The sequence below is a fragment of the Myxine glutinosa genome, chromosome 5, assembly GCF_964187855.1.
Source record: "Myxine glutinosa chromosome 5, kmMyxGlut1.1, whole genome shotgun sequence".
NCBI lineage: Eukaryota > Metazoa > Chordata > Myxini > Myxiniformes > Myxinidae > Myxine > Myxine glutinosa.
Window position 1 is genome coordinate 3,915,924 of NC_136265.1, and position 21,429 is coordinate 3,937,352.

The 21,429-nt window shown below is 47.1% G+C and overlaps 1 long non-coding RNA gene across 1 annotated transcript; it reads left to right on the top strand.

Moving 5' to 3' along the window:
• Window positions 1–868: 868 nt before the first annotated feature.
• LOC137428028 (uncharacterized) lies at window positions 869–19,678 on the top strand. The gene is made up of 4 exons (XR_010984635.2): window positions 869–900; window positions 17,624–17,756; window positions 18,974–19,116; window positions 19,386–19,678. It is a non-coding gene; the product is annotated as an uncharacterized LOC137428028 (long non-coding RNA).
• Window positions 19,679–21,429: the final 1,751 nt, after the last annotated feature.

Genomic DNA, 21,429 nt, shown 5'->3' on the forward strand with positions numbered 1-21,429 from the left:
TCCACTACCATCATTCAGTATTACGAGGTCAAGGTCGTCCATCACCTTCTCCACACAAGAACCATTACTGTCCATGAGCTTAGAGCCCCATAGAGTGTTGTGGCTGTTGAAGTCACCGCACCAAAAGATTGACCCTTCGCACTTGCATAAAACCTCTTTAAGCGCAAGAACATTCAAAGAGAGACACGGATTATAAAAGTTAACCACTGAGAAGGTCTCACTAGGGCTAGGAAATAAAACCACATTACACTCCAACTCCACGTGACAATCAATAACCCTATGAGGAACTCCTGACCTCACAAAAACCCCACATCCCCCCCCCACTGCCCCTAGCTCTATCCCTGCGAATTAACAAATAATTTGGAATCCTATATGAAATGTGGCTCTTTAACCAAGTTTCTTGGATACATATTATATCTGGTTTTACTATGAGATCACTTAAAAATTTAATAAACTCTGAACCGTGAGCAGGTAAACTTTTCGCATTCCATTGAAGGAGCCTCAGTCCTCAAGAAAGGGGGGGGGGGGGGGGTCTTTCTGAGGCCTGGACTTTGACCCGCTCCTCTTGTGCCCCAACAGAGCGTGGATCTGACCAATGGAAAATTCCTCCCAACCCAGATGCTTAGCCACGGCGACCGACACGGCCCGGATTTTGCCCGTTCGACTAGACGCTACTGCAGAGCAGTTGATAGATTCGGAAATAAACGCAATAAACGCGTCTTTAGAAATATTTAAATCTGACTCGGATTTGGCTCTCTCTGATCGACACTCGACTCGCTCAGTTTCAGTCTGGACTCCTACTGTTTTGGTAGCGACCTTCACCGAGCCAATGGGATTAGAGTTACGCACACCTGCATACGAGGCAGGTTTAGTCCCAGAAACGTTCGAAGCGGCTTCAGCGTAAGTTAACTTTTCCTTTACCTTTACCTGCTGAATTAGCGCTGCTTTTTGAAAAACCGGCAGCCTCGGAAAGCAGAGCTGTGCGCCCCACCACAATTCCCACAATGCATTTGCTCACTCGGGCAAGCGCTACGCTCATGATCGCCATTGCATCTGCTGCAGTGAACCTTGCCCCGACAAGCTGAGGCCGTATGCCCAAACCTCTGACACTTGTAGCATCTAAGAGGAGCCGGTATGTAATCTCTTACCGTGAAGGCCAAATAGCCGAGCACTACCTTTGATGGAAGGGAAGAACCACTAGCCTGTCATCATTCCGTGGTCGGATAGATGAGTCCCTGCCTTTACTGGGATCAATGAACCATTTGAGTGTCCTGCGTCGGAGTGGCGACTCAGGAGTGGTCGTCATTATCATCAATCATCATCATCATCATCATCATCATCATCACACCAGCTATTACGGCTTTACACGAGAGTACACACACGAGGATAGATACACGATGATAGATACACGAGGGTGCATACACCAGGATGCCTACACGAGGGTGCGGACACGAGGATAGATACACGATGATAGATACACGAGGGTGCATACACCAGGATGCCTACACGAGGGTGCGTACACGAGGATAGATACACGATGATAGATACACGAGGGTGCATACACCAGGATGCCTACACGAGGGTGCGGACACGAGGATAGATACACGATGATAGATACACGAGGGTGCATACACCAGGATGCCTACACGAGGGTGCGTACACGAGGATAGATACACGATGATAGATACACGAGGGTGCATACACCAGGATGCCTACACGAGGGTGCGTACACGAGGATAGATACACGAGGGTGCATACACCAGGATGCCTACACGAGGGTGCGTACACGAGGATAGATACACGAGGGTACATACACCAGGATGCCTACAACAGGTTGCCTACACGAGGGTGAGTACACGAGGATAGATACACGATGATAGATACACGAGGGTGCATACACCAGAATGCCTACACGAGGGTGCGTACACGAGGATAGATACACGATGATAGATACACGAGGGTGCATACACCAGGATGCCTACACGAGGGTGCGTACACGAGGATAGATACACGAGGGTGCATACACCAGGATGCCTACACGAGGGTGCGTACACGAGGATAGATACACGAGGGTACATACACCAGGATGCCTACAACAGGTTGCCTACACGAGGGTGAGTACACGAGGGTGCGTACACGAAGGATAGCTTCATCGAGGGCATAGCGTCGAGCTACCATAGAGGTGGTCGTTGAAAGGTGGCCAAGAAAATGGTCCACTCCAGTTATCATAAGATTCAACACGCAGAGCTGCCATGGAGCAAGGATCAGATGTCAGATCAGGTCACATGATGAGGTTATGACGATCCATGGAGCAAGGACCAAATCAGTCCAATCAGGTCACGTGACGAGGTTATGACGAGCCATGGAGCAAGGATCAGATTAGTCGGATCAGATTAGTCAGATCGGGTCACGTGACGAGGTTATGACGAGCCATGGAGCAAGGATCAGATTAGTCGGATCAGATTAGTCAGATCGGGTCACGTGACGAGGTTATGACGAGCCATGGAGCAAGGATCAGATTAGTCGGATCAGATTAGTCAGATCAGGTCACGTGACGAGGTTGTTCTGTTTTGTTTGTATATTTATGATGAAAATGCTAATTGCACTTTGGTCACATGAGGGCGTTTCACTATCGGATATGGTATTGATGAAGAAGAAGAATGAGTTGTTGTTTTTTTGCATACAAGACCGAGGCAGAAGAAGAGCAGAGAGGTATGTAGTATGGGGCGATTGAATTAAGCCGGTTGTCTGTACTCCTGTGGTCCGGACCTGATTCTTCTCAAACACGAACTTATTACATAAATATATGGGAGGAAAATAAAATTCCATTCAATAAAAAAAATACTTATTTGCTTTCAAAACTTATTACTCTTTGTCATATCACGTGACTCAATTTTGAACATTACTTTCCTCTTCTTCAAAATTCATTTGAAAAATTCCATAATAAAATATCGACACTGAGATAAACACGTTTAAAGCTTCGCTCACGATTTATGAGCGCGGATCACATGGAATTTCAAAAGGAACGATTGATTTTGAGAACATCATGAGAAAAAGATTTTGTTTGTATACAATTTGGTGATGCACTGTACACAATTTGGCCATGCACTGTACACAATTTGGTGATGCACTGTACACAATTTGGTGATGCACTGCACACAATTTGGTGATGCACTGTACACAATTTGGTCATGCACTGTACACAATTTGGTCATGCACTGCACACAATTTCGTGATGCACTGCACACAATCCGGTGATGCACTGTACACAATTTGGTCATGCACTGTACACAATTTGGTGATGCACTGTACACAATTTGGGCATACACTATACACAATTTGGGCATACACTGCACACAATCTGGTGATGCACTGTACACAATTTGGTGATGCACTGCACACAATTTGGTGATGCACTGCACACAATCTGGTGATGCACTGTACACAATTTGGTGATGCACTGCACACAATTTGGTGATGCACTCCACACAATTTGGTGATGCACTGCACACAATTTGGTGATGCACTGCACACAATCTAGTGATGCACTGCACACAATTTGGTGATGCACTGTACACAATTTGGTGATGCACTGCACACAATCTGGTGATGCACTGCACACAATTTGGTGATGCACTGTACACAATTTGGTGATGCACTGCACACAATCAGGTGATGCACTGTACACAATTTGGTCATGCACTGTACACAATTTGGGCATACACTATACACAATTTGGGCATACACTATACACAATTTGGGCATACACTGCACACAATCTGGTGATGCACTGCACACAATTTGGTGATGCACTGCACACAATTTGGTGATGCACTGTACACAATTTGGTGATGCACTGTACACAATTTGGTGATGCACTGTACACAATTTGGTGATACACTGCACACAATTTGGTGATGCACTGTACACAATTTGGTTATGCACTGCACACAATTTGGTGATGCACTGCACACAATTTGGTGATGCACTGTACACAATTTGGTGATGCACTGTACACAATTTGGGCATACACTATACACAATTTGGGCATACACTGCACACAATCTGGTGATGCACTGTACACAATTTGGTGATGCACTGTACACAATTTGGTGATGCACTGTACACAATTTGGTGATGCTCAGTACACAATTTGGTGATGCTCAGTACACAATCTGGTGATGCACTGTACACAATTTGGTGATGCACTGTACGCAATTTGGTGATGCTCAGTACACAATCTGGTGATGCTCAGTACACAATTTGGTGATGCTCAGTACACAATCTGGTGATGCTCAGTACACAATTTGGTGATACTCAGTACACAATCTGGTGATGCTCAGTACACAATCTGGTGATGCTCAGTACACAATTTGGTGATGCTCAGTACACAATCTGGTGATGCTCAGTACACAATTTGGTGATGCTCAGTACACAATCTGGTGATGCTCAGTACACATTCTGGTGATGCTCAGTACACAATTTGGTGATGCTCAGTACACAATTTGGTGATGCTCAGTCCACAATTTGGTGATGCTCAGTACACAATCTGGTGATGCTCAGTACACAATTTGGTGATGCTCAGTACACAATCTGGTGATGCTCAGTACACAATTTGGTGATGCTCAGTCCACAATTTGGTGATGCTCAGTACACAATTTGGTGATGCTCAGTACACAATTTGGTGATGCTCAGTACACAATTTGGTGATGCTCAGTACACAATTTGGTGATGCTCAGTACACAATTTGGTGAGGCACTGTACACAATTTGGTCATGCACTGTACACAATTTGGTCATGCACTTTACACAATTTGGTCATGCACTGTACACAATCTAGAATAGTTGGTTAAGATTAGTGGCACCGTACAGTACTCTTAACATGATTAGTGGCACTGTACAGTACTCTTCACATGATTCGTGGCACCGTACAGTAGGCCTACTATTGACATGATTAGTGGCACCGCACAGTACTCTTGACATTAGTGGCACTGATGTACAGTACTCTTTACATGATCAGTGGCACCGGACAATACTCTTGACATGATTAGTGGCACCGGACAATACTCTTGACATGATTAGTGGCACCGGACAATACTCTTGACATGATTAGTGGCACCGGACAATACTCTTGACATGATTAGTGGCACCGTACAGTACTTATGACATGATTAGTGGCACCGTACAGTACTTATGACATGATTAGTGGCACCGTACAGTACTCTTGACATGATGAGGGGCACCGTACAGTACTCTTGGCATGATGAGTGGCACCGTACAGTACTCTTGACATGATTTGTGTTGCCGTACAGTACTCTTGACATGATGAGTGGCACCGGACAATACTCTTGACATGATTAGTGGCACCGTACAGTACTCTTTACATGATTAGTGGCACCGGACAATACTCTTCACATGATTCGTGGCACCGTACAGTAGGCCTACTATTGACATGATTAGTGGCACTGTACAGTACTCTTGACATGATGAGGGGCACTGTACAGTACTCTTGACATGATTAGTGGCACCATACAGTACTCTTGACATGATTAGTGTTGCCGTACAGTACTCTTGACATGATGAGTGGCACCGTACAGTACTTGACATTATTAGTACCTGTGCAAGCTGTGCCTTTGTTTCTAAGCCGACACGGGTAGATCACAGGTATTTGCACTGCCGAAGGATGAATTTACCCATACCTATTTGCTTTCACACCTCCTTGCTGTCATCTCGAGTGTGGTTGATGAACACGCACAGGTACTTGAAAGATGTTACACGGGGTATTGGTATCAGGCGGTATGTGATGGTGTTGTAATCCATTGTTGGCTGGACAACCATGTATTCCGTCATGCCAGGATGGATATCTGATACCTGATGTATTGTCAGGTGTGTGTAAATGACATTTCTTGTGCTGATGATTTGAGTTTACTGGCTCCTTCTATGTGTTTTTCTTCCGGATGTTATTGGAAATTGTGAACAGAAAACCGCAAAGCCTGATATTGTATGTAATAGGTATGCAGGTGCCTAAATAGGTATGCAGGTGTTTCAGACTTGACAGGTTAGGTTTTTTTTTTTTTTTTTTTTTTTTTTGTATACAAGATCGAGGCTCGTGAAAGAGCGAACATTAATCACACAGAAAGACAAACAGACACATAAAACAAATAACATCGGGAGCGGTAGACAAGATGGGGAGAGAGGGTGAAGGACACAAACACAACATTGGAGAGCAGGGACCGAGAGACATGGAGACATCGAGAGATCTGTGGGAGGGAGAGGGCTTTGGGGGGAGGCATGTGAAGGGGGGGGGGGGTGGGAGAGGTATAAACATATGGACACTGCCAGGATTTCCAGGAAAGAAGTTGGAATTTCAAACAAGGTGGATCTGGGGTGAATTAGTGGGGGTAGAAAAGATCAAGGTTTTGGATGGGGGAAGATAAGAGATGGTGGTGAACAGCTGTTTTAAAGACCTGGAGGGAGGAGAGGGATTGAAGGGAGTGTGGGAGTTTGTTCCAGAGGCGGGAGAAAAGAGGAATGAAAGAGTGAAGGTGAGCAGAGAGCCGAGATTTCGGCAGTTTAACCATCAGAGGGTTGCTGGCAGATCTTGTGCGACCTGTAGGAATATTTGGGGGACAGAGCACAGAGAGAGCTGGGGGAGCAAGGCCGGAGAGGAGTCAGTAGAAGACAGAAAGACCACAGAAAGACCAATATCAGTGTAGTCTTGTATAAATGATGCTCCCTACCGGCTGTATGTTTAGTTTGAGGATGCTTTCCGCGATTCGGTTATCCTGTGGGTGTGTTTCTGTTAGGAGAAGGGTGCAACGTCGCAGGGGGACATATTTACTCATTTGTGAACATCTGTAAAACTGTCGCACTCAGGGTTGAGTTAATAGTAGAGGGAACTACATCTGAGTGCCACACTAAAGTAGGTAAAAATTTATCGGGTCGGGCCGCCCCGAGGTTGAGAAGGGTGCAGTGTTGTGGATATGGGATTTGCATCCATCCATATCCGCTTGTAAATATTCCCCTATTTCCTCAATACTTCCCAACTCTCCCCAATCCCCCATTCCCTAGTCCCATTTTCTGTAAACAACGCTCTGTAGACCCGACCTCCCCCTATTTCCCCCATTAAATGTCGCATCCGGGTCCACCGCATCTCAGTTAGACAACTATAGGACATCTTGCTAGTTATTCTTAGTCTATGTCAGGTAAGGATTCGTTTCCATTAATTCTGACCCTTCGTTGCACCAGAATGTGATTGTATGGCACCGTTAGGAAGTTTAGGACCTCCCAATACCTCCCCGCAGCTCTTCCTCACAGTTCTCTTCAACAACAACAACAACAACAACAACAACGAGCGCAGGGAGTGCGTGTCCTCACTCCGGCTTGGTTGGTAGGAGTGGTGGGAGGGCACCAGGCCTTCCCAACGAGCCGCCATCGGACATGTGCTCGACGGGGTTACCCAACAGGGGCGGAACGTGGCTCCCTGTCGGCTCCTCGTCAAGGGCGGAGCCCGGTAACCCCCGCACCCATTGGAAGCGGCGGACCGGCCCCAGTTGGGGCGGAACCAACCAGCCGAGGGCGTGTCACTCCCCGCTGAGCATGCGCAGTGAGAGAGAGGTGACGTGAGATGCGCGCTGAGCTTGGAGCAAGCAAGACCACCTCCGAGCGCTGTGAGACCTCCCTGCATCTTTGAACCATGCTTTATCCTGTCCCCGAGCCAAGGTGCACCTTGTGCCAGCGACCTACCTGTCCATTCCTGCCATCAATCCCCGTGTGAGTCTACCTTGTCCGTTTGTCCGTGATCTGTCTGGGATTTGATAAGACTGTATTTAAGTGCCCATCTCTTCTGTGTCTTTACCTCACTCTGCCTTGTAATCTACCCCCTTTTCTCCACCACTGTAATTATACCCTCCTCCGGAGGTCTTGAGAACTGTACCCCCCTTGCGTCGTTTCATCTTTCCCAGTCGTCGTGTCCTTTCTATCATTGATTTGGCATAGCGCGATTTGGCCAACGTCTGGGTGAATCGGGTGAGTCGGGAAGAAACGGGGAACAACTGTTCGGCCGCGGTTACCTCCGCTCGGTAAATAACATCCAATCCGCGGACCGTAACAAGGTTTGACCACTTACCTGATTTTTACTTGTGTGGTAACCTATTGAATATGCTGACAGGTACACATACCTTGGTGACATCATGAGTAATGCCATGCGTGATGGTCACGACATTAAACGACATTACTCCCGCTGTGCGTGAACAACGATGATGCTTCCTAGGTGTTTCTTCTGTTCTGATACCAAGTGTCGTTTGTTTAAATCCTATTGTTACAATTGTGCATTGTTCAACTTTGTGGAGTAATTTTGTTCAGTGATCCATGCGGAAAATCACTGTCGGCTATAGCAATGCCCTCCGATGGTCGTTGGGCCTTGCTAGCCGGCAGAGCGCTTCTCATGCAGATTGGAGTCCCCAAAGTGGGCAGATGTCGCACCGACAGGTGACCATTTGACCGATCAAATAAGGCCGAGTAAACCTTGGTCACATGATGCCATCTTTTCTACCAGCCAATCGACCTTAACATGTTTAATCAAGCCACCAGGTGAAGCTACCAGAACAAACGGACTTCACCCAGATACCGAGTCAGGTACCCGTCCTCCAGTGACAGGAAGGTAGAGATAGATAGTAGATGACTTCCCTTCCAAAGAACTTCAACACAGAATGAGACCATTTGGCCCTTCAAACCTGCGCAATGTTTGCCAACCCATGACAGTATTTTGTACATACAGTCAAGGCTCATGGAAGAGCTAGTACTTGTACATGAAATGGATCAGGACGTAACAGGACAAAAAGAACGGTAGAGGGAGTGGAGGTGGGACAGCGACAGCAGAGTTGAAGGTCAAGACAGAGGAGGGCAGACAAACAATGGGTGTGGGAAGGAATGGGGGCAGGATGGAGTGGACCAGATGGATGTAGAAGGAAACTCTCAGGAGGGAAAACTGCAAATTTGGACATTAAGAAGGTATTTGATAAGGTACCACGTAGGAGGCTGTTAGTCAAGGTGAATGCTTGTAGAGTGGCTGGTCGGGTAGCTAACTGGATTCGTGATAGGAAGCAAAGAGTGCCTGTGAGTGGGACGATGTCTATCTGGGAGGATGTAATATATAGCAAACCTCAAGGGATCAGTACTAGGAACATTATTATTTTTCATAATTTACAACAACGATTTGGATAGTGGGGTTAAGAGTCGGGTTTCCAAATTTGCAGGTGATATAAAGTTTGGAGGTAAGGTAGATAGTAAAGGGGGTAGTGATCAGATTCAGGAAAATCAAAGCTCCACTCTGATTGTGCAACTGGACCAGACGGCATCAGCCCACTGGTCCGAAAATCCTGCTCTGTAGCTCTATCTCACCCTCTCTCTGTTCTCTTCACCCTCTCTTTTGCTCAAGGTCATCTGCCATCTGCTTGGAAATCAGCAAACATTATCGCTTTACACAAAAAAGGTGCAAAAACAGATCCTTGCAACTACAAACCAATCAGCCTGCTCCAAATTATCAGCAGAGTCATGGAATCCATCATCACATCTGACATCAAATCCTTCCTCTTCTCCAATGGCTTGATCTCCGATCATCAATTTGGATTCAGACCAGGTCATTCTACTCTGGACATGTTGCTTCTGCTGTCTCAACAATGGATGGAGGTCCTCTATGTCAAACAGCAAATTAGAGCTGTCTCCCTTGACATATCACGTGCCTTCGATACGGTCTGGCACCCCGCTCTGCTCACCAAACTCTCCTCCTATGGTATCCATGGAAATCTCCATGCATGGCTTGTGGACTTCCTCTCTAGTCGTAGTCAACGTGTGGCCCTGAATGGAATTCTCGAAGCTCCCCTTCCTGTTCAGGCTGGAGTTCCCCAAGGCAGTGTTCTGGGGCCTGTGCTTTTTCTGGTCTTCATCACTGATCTCTCCGACTCTCTGGAAAATCCTCTCTATCTCTTTGCTGATGACTCCACTATCTGCTGCTCTATTCCTCATCCCTCAGATCGGCAGTCTGCAGCCTCCTCACTCTCTGCAGACCTGGACAAAATCACAGACTGGTGAAACAAGTGGAACATGTCTTTCAATCCTGACAAATCTCACACTCTTATGATGTCTCTCCGAAAAGACCAACTGGACAACCCTCCCATCTACTTTCTCAACAATCCTCTCCAAGAAGTTCTGTCACTCCAGATTTTGGGTCTCACTATCTGCCATGATCTTTCCTGGGAAAACCACATTTCCAAGCTGGCCTCCAAAGCCAGTCGCCGACTGAGCATCCTCCGTCGTGCGAAGTCCTTCCTTGGCACACCTGAGCTCCTCACCACATACAAGGCTTTCTTCTGCAGCTCAATGGAATACTGCTCTCCCCTCTGGGCTGGTGCTCCTGCCTCACACCTAGCTCAGCTTCACACTGTTGAAACCAAAGCTTTCAGAACCATTTGGAATTTTCCGCGATGAAGCTATCTCCGAGGGCCTTTCACTCACTCACCGCAGGCAGGTTGGTGGTCTTTCTGTCTTCTACCGACTCCTCTCTGGCCTTGCTCCCCCAGCTCTCTCTGTGCTCTGTCCCGCAAATATTCCTACGGGTCGCACAAGATCTGCCAGCAACCCTGTTATGGTTAAACTGCCAAAATCTAGGCTCTCTGCTCACCTTCACTCTTTCATTCCTCTTTTCTCCCGCCTCTGGAACAAACTCCCACACTCTCTTCAATCCCACTCCTCCCTCCAGGTCTTTAAAACAGCTGTTCACCACCATCTCTTATCTTCCCCCATCCAAAACCTTGATCTTTTCTACCCCCGTTAATGCACCCCAAAACCACATCTTTCAAACTCCGTTTTCTTTCCTGAAATCCCCTGTATTGTCCATCTTGTTTATCCCATGTACCTCGGAATTATTGAATGAGACCATTTACTACCTGAACAAAGTATCCTCGTTGCTTCGTCCATGTTTCCGAAATTCCAACTTCTACCCACCGCATCCGTCCGTAGGTCAATGATCTATTTTCTTTGTCTTCCGAGTCCACTCAAGGTCTGTGCAGGTGACTGTCTGGTTCATAACCTTCCTTTATTACGAGGAAACCACGTGTGTGTCACCCCAGCCCTCTCCTTTCCACAGATCTCCTGATGTCCCTGTTCCTTACTGTAGTTGTGCTTCTCTCCTCCCCCCCCCCCCCCCGCCCTCTTCCCCCCCGCTCCTCCCTTCCTCCATCCCGCCCCTCCTCCCTTCCTCCACCCCGCCCCCTTATGTCTCCCGCTCTACTTATTGTGTATTCTGTTAGCTTTTATATGAGCCTCGACTAAGTCTACAAAAATCTAGATAATTTAATAGATTAGGTAAATATTGGTCGATGTAGTTTTACCTGAACAAGTGCAAGGTGATGGAGATGGGTAAGAATAATGAAAATAGCGATCACATGATGCAAGGGGCAATCCTCGTAGGGGATACATTAAAAATCAAAAGAGGTGGTTTTAACACTCCATGTGAATTTAGTGAGGCCTCATCTACGTATTGTGCTCAGGTTTGTTCACCACACCTGAAGTAGGACATGGCTGCCAAAGAGAAGGTTCCCACCGCATGAACTTTGCCCAAACCGAATTGACCCCTCGATGGTCGCCCAAACCCAACTCGCCACTTGATGTCTGTCTGTACCAAACTCGATGAAGGATTTTTGCCCCAACTAAAACCATCGCCCTGTGACAACCTCATGATGTTCAGCGATGTTCCCCCAACTTAACCCACCGATCCGATGTTCCCCCAACTTAACCCACCGATCCGATGTTCCCCCAACTTAACCCACCGATCGATGTTCCCCCAACTTAACCCACGGATCCGATGTTCCCCCAATTTAACCCACCGATGCGATGTTCCCCCAATTTAACCCACCGATCCGATGTTCCCCCAACTTAACCCACCGATCGATATTCCCCCAACTTAACCCACGGATCCGATGTTCCCCCAATTTAACCCACCGATGCGATGTTCGCCCAACTTAACCCACCGATCCGATGTTCCCCCAATTTAACCCACCGATGCGATGTTCCCCCAACTTAACCCACCGATCCGATGTTCCCCCAACTTAACCCACCGATCCGATGTTCCCCCAACTTAACCCACCGATCCGATGTTCCCCCAACTTAACCCACCGATCCGATGTTCCCCCAACTTAACCCACCGATCGATGTTCCCCCAACTTAACCCACGGATCCGATGTTCCCCCAATTTAACCCACCGATGCGATGTTCCCCCAACTTAACCCACCGATGCGATGTTCCCCCAACTTAACCCACCGATCCGATGTTCCCCCAATTTAACCCACCGATGCGATGTTCCCCCAACTTAACCCACCGATGCGATGTTCCCCCAACTTAACCCACCGATCCGATGTTCCCCCAACTTAACCCACCGATCCGATGTTCCCCCAACTTAACCCACCGATCCGATGTTCCCCCAACTTAACCCACCAATCCGATGTTCCCCCAATTTAACCCACCGATCCGATGTTCCCCCAATTTAACCCACCGATGCGATGTTCCCCCAATTTAACCCACCGATCCGATGTTCCCCCAACTTAACTCACCGATCCGATGTTCCCCCAATTTAACCCACCGATCCGATGTTCCCCCAACTTAACCCACCGATGCGATGTTCCCCCAACTTAACCCACCGATCCGATGTTCCCCCAACTTAACCCACCGATCCGATTTCCCCCAACTTAACCCACCGATGCGATGTTCCCCCAACTTAACCCACCGATCCGATGTTCCCCCAACTTAACCCACCGATGCGATGTTCCCCCAACTTAACCCACCGATCCGATGTTCCCCCATCTTAACTTAACTCTCGCTTCCTTCGGACACTGGTTCGAAATTTCAGTTCTGCACAATTTTTCGTGTCGGAATGCGAGGTTCGACCTTTTGACCTCAGATGGGCATTTCCCAATTTCTACATATGAAGCATTTTCCATGGCAGAAGCCAAACTGAGTGAATACCTTTTCTAGTGGACAATTCCAAGATTCTCGTCCTACACTTGGATATATGGGGTTTGTCGTCACCTCTGCCAAGATAAAAGCTACGCTCCCTCACTTTGTTGGGAGGGAGTAAGAAACATCACATTCCCAGAGGCAGCTGTTGATAAGGTAAGATAGTTATTCCTCGGGATGGGATGTTCATTTCATCACAATAATATAACCATTCCTCCTTACTGTTTACAACGAAAAAGACACAATGAAGTGAAGAGAACCAGACTCTGTGGTGTCATGGTTGGAGCGTCCACTCCGGGTCAGGAGCATTCACTCCGGGTCATGAGCGTCCCCTCAGGGTCATGAGCATTCATTCCGGGTCATGAGCATTCACTCCGGGTCATGAGCGTCCCCTCAGGGTCATGAGCATTCATTCCGGGTCATGAGCATTCACTCCGGGTCAGGAGCATTCACTCCGGGTCAGGAGCGTTCCCTCAGGGTCAGGAGCATCCACTCTGGGTGAGGAGCGTCCCCTCAGGGTCAGGAGCGTCCCCTCAGGGTCAGGAGCATCCACTCAGGGTCAGGAGCGTCCCCTCAGGGTCAGGAGCGTCCCCTCAGTGTCATGAGCATTCACTCCGGGTCATGAGCGTCCCCTCAGGGTCAGGAGCATCCACTCAGGGTCAGGAGCGTCCCCTCAGGGTCAGGAGCGTCCCCTCAGTGTCATGAGCATTCACTCCGGGTCATGAGCGTCCCCTCAGGGTCAGGAGCGTCCCCTCAGGGTCAGGGGCGTCCCCTCAGGGTCAGGGGCGTCCCCTCAGGGTCAGGAGCGTCCCCTCAGGGTCAGGGGCGTCCCCTCAGGGTCAGGAGCGTCCCCTCAGTGTCATGAGCATTCACTCCAGGTCATGAGCGTCCCCTCAGGGTCAGGAGCGTCCCCTCAGGGTCAGGGGCGTCCCCTCAGGGTCAGGAGCGTCCCCTCAGGGTCAGGGGCGTCCCCTCAGGGTCAGGAGCGTCCCCTCAGTGTCATGAGCATTCACTCCAGGTCATGAGCGTCCCCTCAGGGTCAGGAGCGTCTCCTCAGGGTCAGGAGCGTCCCCTCAGGGTCATGAGCATTCACTCCGGGTCATGAGCATTCACTCCGGGTCATGAGCATTCACTCCGGGTCATGAGCATCCCCTCAGGGTCAGCAGCGTCCCCTCAGGGTCAGGAGCATCCATTCCGGGTCATGAGCGTCCCCTCAGGGTTAGGAGCATCCACTCAGGGTCAGGAGCGTCCCCTCAGGGTCAGGAGCGTCCCCTCAGGGCCAGGAGCGTCCCCTCAGGGCCAGGAGCGTCCCCTCAGGGTCATGAGCATCCCCTCCAGGACATGAGCATCCACTCCGGGTCATGAGCATCCACTCCGGGTCATGAGCATCCCCTCCAGGACATGAGCGTCCACTCCGGGTCATGAGCATCCCCTCCAGGACATGAGCATGCACTCCAGGACATGAGCATCCACTCCGGGTCATGAGCATCCCCTCCAGGACATGAGCATCCACTCCGGGTCAGGGGTCGGTGGTTCAAACTCCAGCCGAGTCACACCAAAGACTCCAAAATGGTATGTTCTGCTTCCTTGGTGACGGTCTGTAATTAGAGGCCAAACAACCATAGGTTTGCAATCACTGTGCAGACTTAATGGGCCTCATGGCCTCGTCCTGTGTTGAAGTTTCCTTTTAGGGGAATTGATATGAAGTTACGATCTGAGGTGTGCCAACACTCTGCTGGTGATAGGAGGAGGTGGTGGAGTGTGAGAGCAGAAACCCCATTGGGGTTAAAAAGCACAAATAGAGAAATATCAAAACAACGAAAGTACAATTGGACGGAGGTTTCCCAGGGTTCAGTTGTTAGAGAGTTCTTCTGGAACTGGGATTTGATTAGGAATTCAGAGGTAATGAGCCTGCTGGTTGCATCAATATGAGGTGTTTGTAGCTGTGCCACACATGCAGTGCCTCTGTCAGGAAGTGCAATCATTTGTTATTTGTTCAGTGCTGCCAGGACCTCATCTTGTCCATGCAAAGAACACCTGGAATCTTTAACTTCCATCAAAGCAATGTTTGCAGGTGGGACTATGATGATGTCATCGGTGATGATGTCATCGGTTTATTAATTTTTTTGTATACTGAATCGAGGCTCGTGAAAGAGCTAACATTTACTTCACAAACAAATCAACCAGACAAACAAAATATATAAAAAGAGGGAGCGGAAGACAAGATGGGGAGAGAAGGGGAAGCACACAAACACAACATTTGAGAGCAGGGAGATGTGTGGAAGGGAGAGGGCTTGGGGGGAGGAGGCGTGGGAAGGGGGGGGGGGGGGAAGTATAAAACACAAGGACACCAAGGACTTCCAGGACAGAAGTTGGTATTTCAAAAAAGTGGAATTTGGGTGAAATTAGCGGGGGTAGAAAAGATCAAGGTTTTGGATGGGGGAAGATAAGAGATGGTGGTGAACAGCTGTTTTAAAGACCTGGAGGGTGGAGTGGGATTGAAGAGAGTGAGGGAGTTTGTTCCAGAGGTGGGAGAAAAGAGGAATGAAGGAGTGAAGGTGAGCAGAGAGTCTTGATTTTGGCAATTTGACCATAAGAGGGTTGCAGGCAGATCTTGTGCGACCTGTAGGAATATTTGCAGGACAGAGCCCAGAGAGAGCTGGGGGGGCAAGGCCAGAGAGGAGTCGGTAGAAGACGGAAAGACCACCAACCTGCCTGCGGTGAGTGAGTGAGAGGCCCTTGGAGTTAGCTTCATCGCGGGAGATTCCAATGATTCTGAACGCTTTGGTTTCAACAGCGTGAAGACGAGCTAGGTGTGAGGCAGGAGCACCAGCCCAGAGGGGAGAGCAGTATTCCATTGAGCTGCGGATGAAAGCCTTGTATGTGGTGAGGAGCTCAGGTGTGCCAAGGAAGGACTTCGCACGACGGAGGATGCCCAGTCGGCGACTGGCTTTGGAGGCCAGATTTGAAATGTGGTTTTCCCAGGAAAGATCATGGCAGATAGTGAGACCCAAAAGCTTGAGTGACAGAACTTCTTGGAGAGGATTATTCAGAAAGTGGATGGGAGGGTTGTCCAGTCGGTCTTTTCGGAGAGACATCGTAACAGTGTGAGATTTGTCAGGATTGAAAGACATGTTCCACTTGTTTGCCCAGTCTGTGATTTTGTCCAGGTCTGCAGAGAGTGAGGAGGCTGCAGACTGCCGATCTGAGGGATGAAGAATGGAGCGACAGAGAGTAGAGTCATCAGCAAAGTGATACAGAGGATTTTCAAGAGAGTCAGAGAGATCATTGATGAAGATCAGAAAAAGCATAGGACCCAGAACACTGCCTTGGGGAACTCCAGCCTGAACAGGAAGAGGAGATGAGAGAAACCCATTCAGGGCCACACGTTGACTACGACTAGAGAGGAAGTCCGCCAGCCACGCGTGGAGATTTCCATGGATACCATAGGAGGAGAGTTTGGTGAGCAGAGCGGGGTGCCAGACCGTATCGAAGGCACGTGATATGTCAAGGGAGACTGCTCTAATTTCCTGTTTGGCATTGAGGACCTCCATCCATTGTTGAGAAAGCAGAAGCAGCATGTCCAGAGTAGAGTGACCAGGTCTGAAACCAAATTGATGATCAGAGATCAAGCCATTGGAGAAGAGGAAAGATTTCATATCTGAAGCAATGATGGATTCCATGACTTTGCTGATAATTGGGAGAAGGCTGATTGGTCTATAGTTGCTCGGATCTGTTTTTGCACCTTTTTTGTGCAAAGCGGTGATGTTGGCAGATTTCCAAGCAGATGGAAGATGACCTTGAGCAAAAGAGAGGGTGAAGAGAACAGAGAGAGGGAGTGAAAGAGCAGAACAAGTGCCTTAGTTATGACGTCATAATTCGACAAATACAACACTTATCCTTCCGATCATTCTTAATTTTTTTTCAGCAACTGTTTTGGTCTGATGGACACGAAATTTTCACCATAAGAGCGCCTCCTCCTTTATAATATTTTAATGATAATCATGACGTCATAGGTCATGTGGTACAGGCGCCATCTTGGAAAAACCGAAAAACGTTGCACCTCTATATCTCCAAAACCGCTGCATGGAAAAAATTGAAACGTGGCTCATTGTAAATAACTACATATGGGGAATAGGTGTTGTTAACGATGACGTCATTGGTGCCATAATTACGACGTCATAATTCGACAGGGACAACCCTTAGTCTGATCAGCTTGAAATGTATTGAGCATGATCTATGCAACAATTATTTACAGAATATAAATTTATGATGTCATCGCTAAAGTGGTCTGGCAGCCATATTGGATCAAAGAAAAACAATGTTCAAAAACAGAAGAGTTGGCTCGCACCAAGTTGACTGCGCAAGGTAAGTATTCTATGAATAGCATCTAATTTTTAATGGCGAAGGCTCCAGTCAAGGACTACATAGTCCTCATCAAGGCCAGGTCTCATCAATCCTCATCAAGACTAAACAAAAAAACCTCTATTTGGGTTGTGTAAGATTTTTTTACAAGGGCAAATGACACAGCGGAGGATTCGATGGAGAGACGTCTCACCTTGTTCTCTCCCCCCTCCACCCCCCCCCACCACCCATTTTTCCTCATTGGAAAGGTTTCTATAATCCTCCTGTACCGCCATGACATGGCGACCTCCATTGGAGACTTGTACACTGGATCCTCCCTTATAACCACTTGCTGCACTTCTAACCACTTTTCAAATCTCCTGGCAGATGAATGTCCTTTTTGTAAGAAATCTGAAAATCTTTTCCATAATGTATGTTGAATGTCAACGGTTGGCTCCATTATTTACTTTTCTTCAGAATTGTTTTGTTAGGATTGGTTTGGTTTTCAACACTTGTGTTTTCATTTATGGCTTGGACATTTCACACAAAAATTCGAATGATGTGTTGGCTAATTTCCAGCTTGCTCAGGCCAAAATGGCAGTATATAAATCAAGAAAAAGGAAAGTTGATGGTCTCGGAGTTCATGAGGAAAATGCTTTGTTCTTGTTTAAGAATCTTGTGACAAGCCATGTAAAGTTGGACTTGGCTTTTTTCTCAATAACAGGAAAGCTGCCACAGTTTGAGGCCAAATGGTGCGTGAAAGAAGTCATTTGTAAAATTCTGGAGAAACGTTTATTGTTTTTTTTTTTTTTTTTTTTTTTTTTTTTTGTATACAAGATCGAAGCTCGTGAAAGAGCGAACATTAATCACACAGAAAGACAAACAGACACATAAAACAAATAACATCGGGAACGGTAGACAAGATGGGGAGAGAGGGGGAAGGACACAAACACAACATTTGAGAGCAGGGACCGAGAGACATGGAGACATCGAGAGATCTGTGGGAGGGAGAGGGCTTTGGGGGGGAGGCATGTGAAGGGGGGGAGGCATGTGAAGGGGGGGGGGTGGGTGGGAGAGGTATAAACATATGGACACTGCCAGGATTTCTAGGAAAGAAGTTGGAATTTCAAACAAGGTGGATCTGGGGTGAATTAGTGGGGGTAGAAAAGATCAAGGTTATGGATGGGGGAAGATAAGAGATGGTGGTGAACAGCTGTTTTAAAGACCTGGAGGGAGGAGAGGGATTGAAGGGAGTGTGGGAGTTTGTTCCACAGGCGGGAGAAAAGAGGAATGAAAGAGTGAAGGTGAGCAGAGAGCCGAGATTTCGGCAGTTTAACCATCAGAGGGTTGCTGGCAGATCTTGTGCGACCTGTAGGAATATTTGGGGGACAGAGCACAGAGAGAGCTGGGGGATCCACTTTGATTATGTTTTGCACATAATCCACTGTATTAACCCTTTGTTTTCTGTTTTTCTCCTTGAAATGAGAATGTGACCCATATTTGGGGGTTTTCTTTTCTATTTTTATAATAAAAAGATACAAAAGTCAAAAGTCTCTTTGTCTGTCTCTTTGTCTCTCTGTCTCTCTGTCTAACTCTGTCGTGGCCCTGACTTCATGAAGGTGGGAGTACACCATCCTAGATGTGGGGGATCTCTGGGTCACTCCTGGGAGATCAATCGGCTATCTCCGTGCTGCGGACTTGTTCAGAGAACTGTTTCGGGCTATACAATAACAACAACAACAACACCTCCAATGGACCGGACGTGAGTTTCGCAGGCTGGGCCTGCAAATATCGATTTTCTTTAAGTAACTAAGTCTGAGCAAAAAAATTATGGTTTGAGAATAAATAGCAACTGCTGAGGGTTTGAGAGCAAATATTTTTCTTCTACTCATCATTAAGACATTTTTACAAAATGAAAAACAAGTATAAAATTATTAGACAAACTTGGGGGATAATAGTTCTCGTATAAAATCTGAACATTTTGATATGCAATGTATTAATATGAAAATTTGATGCAATGTCATACATCAGGCATGCATGAATACTCCGTGTGCTCATATAAAGCTCCGATAACAGCACGTGGTGTATTGCGATCGCGAAGTTCCGAAGGCATCTCTGGGCCCAGCACGCTCAACACGGCTAACATCCACCGGACAACCACAGAACAGGTGCCATATAGTATGTATGAAAGAGGAACATTGGGAAGAAAAAGCGGATTTTTGTTGATTTCTTCAATCGCATATACCATGGCTAAGACCCAGCCAAATCCATTCATGTTAAAACTGCCAATGAAATTCAACATGTCAATAAACATGTCAACATCACATTGTATTGAGCGGTGACTGCAATGGAGGATAAGCCAGCAAATGTTTAACAATGAAGTATTGGGTTTATACACAGTGCACATTACATCCGATGCAACAAATAAAATCTGAAGGTAAAATAAAATAAATAAATAAAATTAACATGTCGGCTTTAATTACATTTGCCCAACCGTGGAAATGCGGCTCGAAAGAAGCTTTCTTAACCTCGATTCCCAAGTGAACTTTAAATATTCCAGCAAGGACTATGTTTTCTTTCATCGAGTCACCTTGGTGGGTATATTCTCCAACCTGGCAAAGAGCTTCAGTGGTGCAACAGAGAATTGCATCCACAATGCCAAAGCAAAAACCAAAGAAAAAAAATGAAGCCCCGGAAATACAAAGGATGTTGTCAAATGTGTGGAATTATGTCTCTGTTAACAAATTAACAACAATAATTCCACAATAATAATTAACAACAATTAAAATTAACAACAACAAATTAACCAAACAATCTCAAAATTATTTTCTGCATTTATCACAATTGCACAATGTACAACTAGAACAACTAGAAAGAGAACAATGTACAACTAAAACAACGAGAAAGAGAACAATGTACAACTAGAACAAATAGAAAGAGAATAATGTACAACTAAACACGAATGTGTTGGTTTGGCGGATGTGTTGGTTTGGCGGATGTGTTGGTTTGGCGGATGTGTTGGTTTGGCGGATGTAATGGTTTGGCAGAAATGTTGGTTTGGCGCTTGTGTTACTTTGGCGAATGTGTTGGTTTGGCGCATGTCTTAGTTTGGCGAATGTGTTGGTTCGTCACACGTGTTAGTTTGGCGAAAGTGTTAGTTTGGCGCATGTGTTAGTTTGGCGCATGTGTTAGTTTGGCGAATGTGTTGGTTCGTCACACGTGTTAGTTTGGCGAATGTGTTAGTTTGGCGCATGTGTTAGTTTCACGCATGTGTTAGTTTGGTGAATGTGTTGGTTTGGCGCATGTGTTAGTTTGGCGAATGTGTTAGTTTGGCGCATGTGTTAGTTTGGCGCATGTGTTGGTTTGGCGCATGTGTTAGTTTGGCGAATGTGTTAGTTTGGCGCATGTGTTAGTTTGGCGCATGTGTTAGTTTGGCGAATGTGTTAGTTTGGCGAATGTGTTGGTTCGGCACACGTGTTATTTTGGCGAATGTGTTGGTTTGGCGCATGTGTTAGTTTGGCGCATGTGTTAGTTTGGCGAATGTGTTGGTTCGTCACACGTGTTAGTTTGGCGAATGTGTTAGTTTGGCGCATGTGTTAGTTTGGCGAATGTGTTGATTTGGCGCATGTGTTAGTTTGGCGCATGTGTTAGTTTGGCGAATGTGTTGGTTCGTCACACGTGTTAGTTTGGCGCATGTGTTAGTTTGGCGCATGTGTTGGTTTGGCGCATGTGTTAGTTTGGCGAATGTGTTGGTTCGGCACACGTGTTATTTTGGCGAATGTGTTGGTTTGGCGCATGTGTTAGTTTGGCGCATGTGTTAGTTTGGCGAATGTGTTGATTTGGCGCATGTGTTAGTTTGGCGAATGTGTTGGTTTGGCGAATTCGACAAGTACAAAACTTCATCCAATCAAGATGAAATTTATTGAGCGTCATGTCGGCATAAACTGGTGGAGAAAAAAAAAGTGATGACGTCATAGGTCACCTGGTTCGGCCGCCAGCATGGAATAACCGAAAAACGTTGCACCTCTATATCTCCGAATGTCATGCGCGGTGAATGTCATGGGCAAGTTCCCCG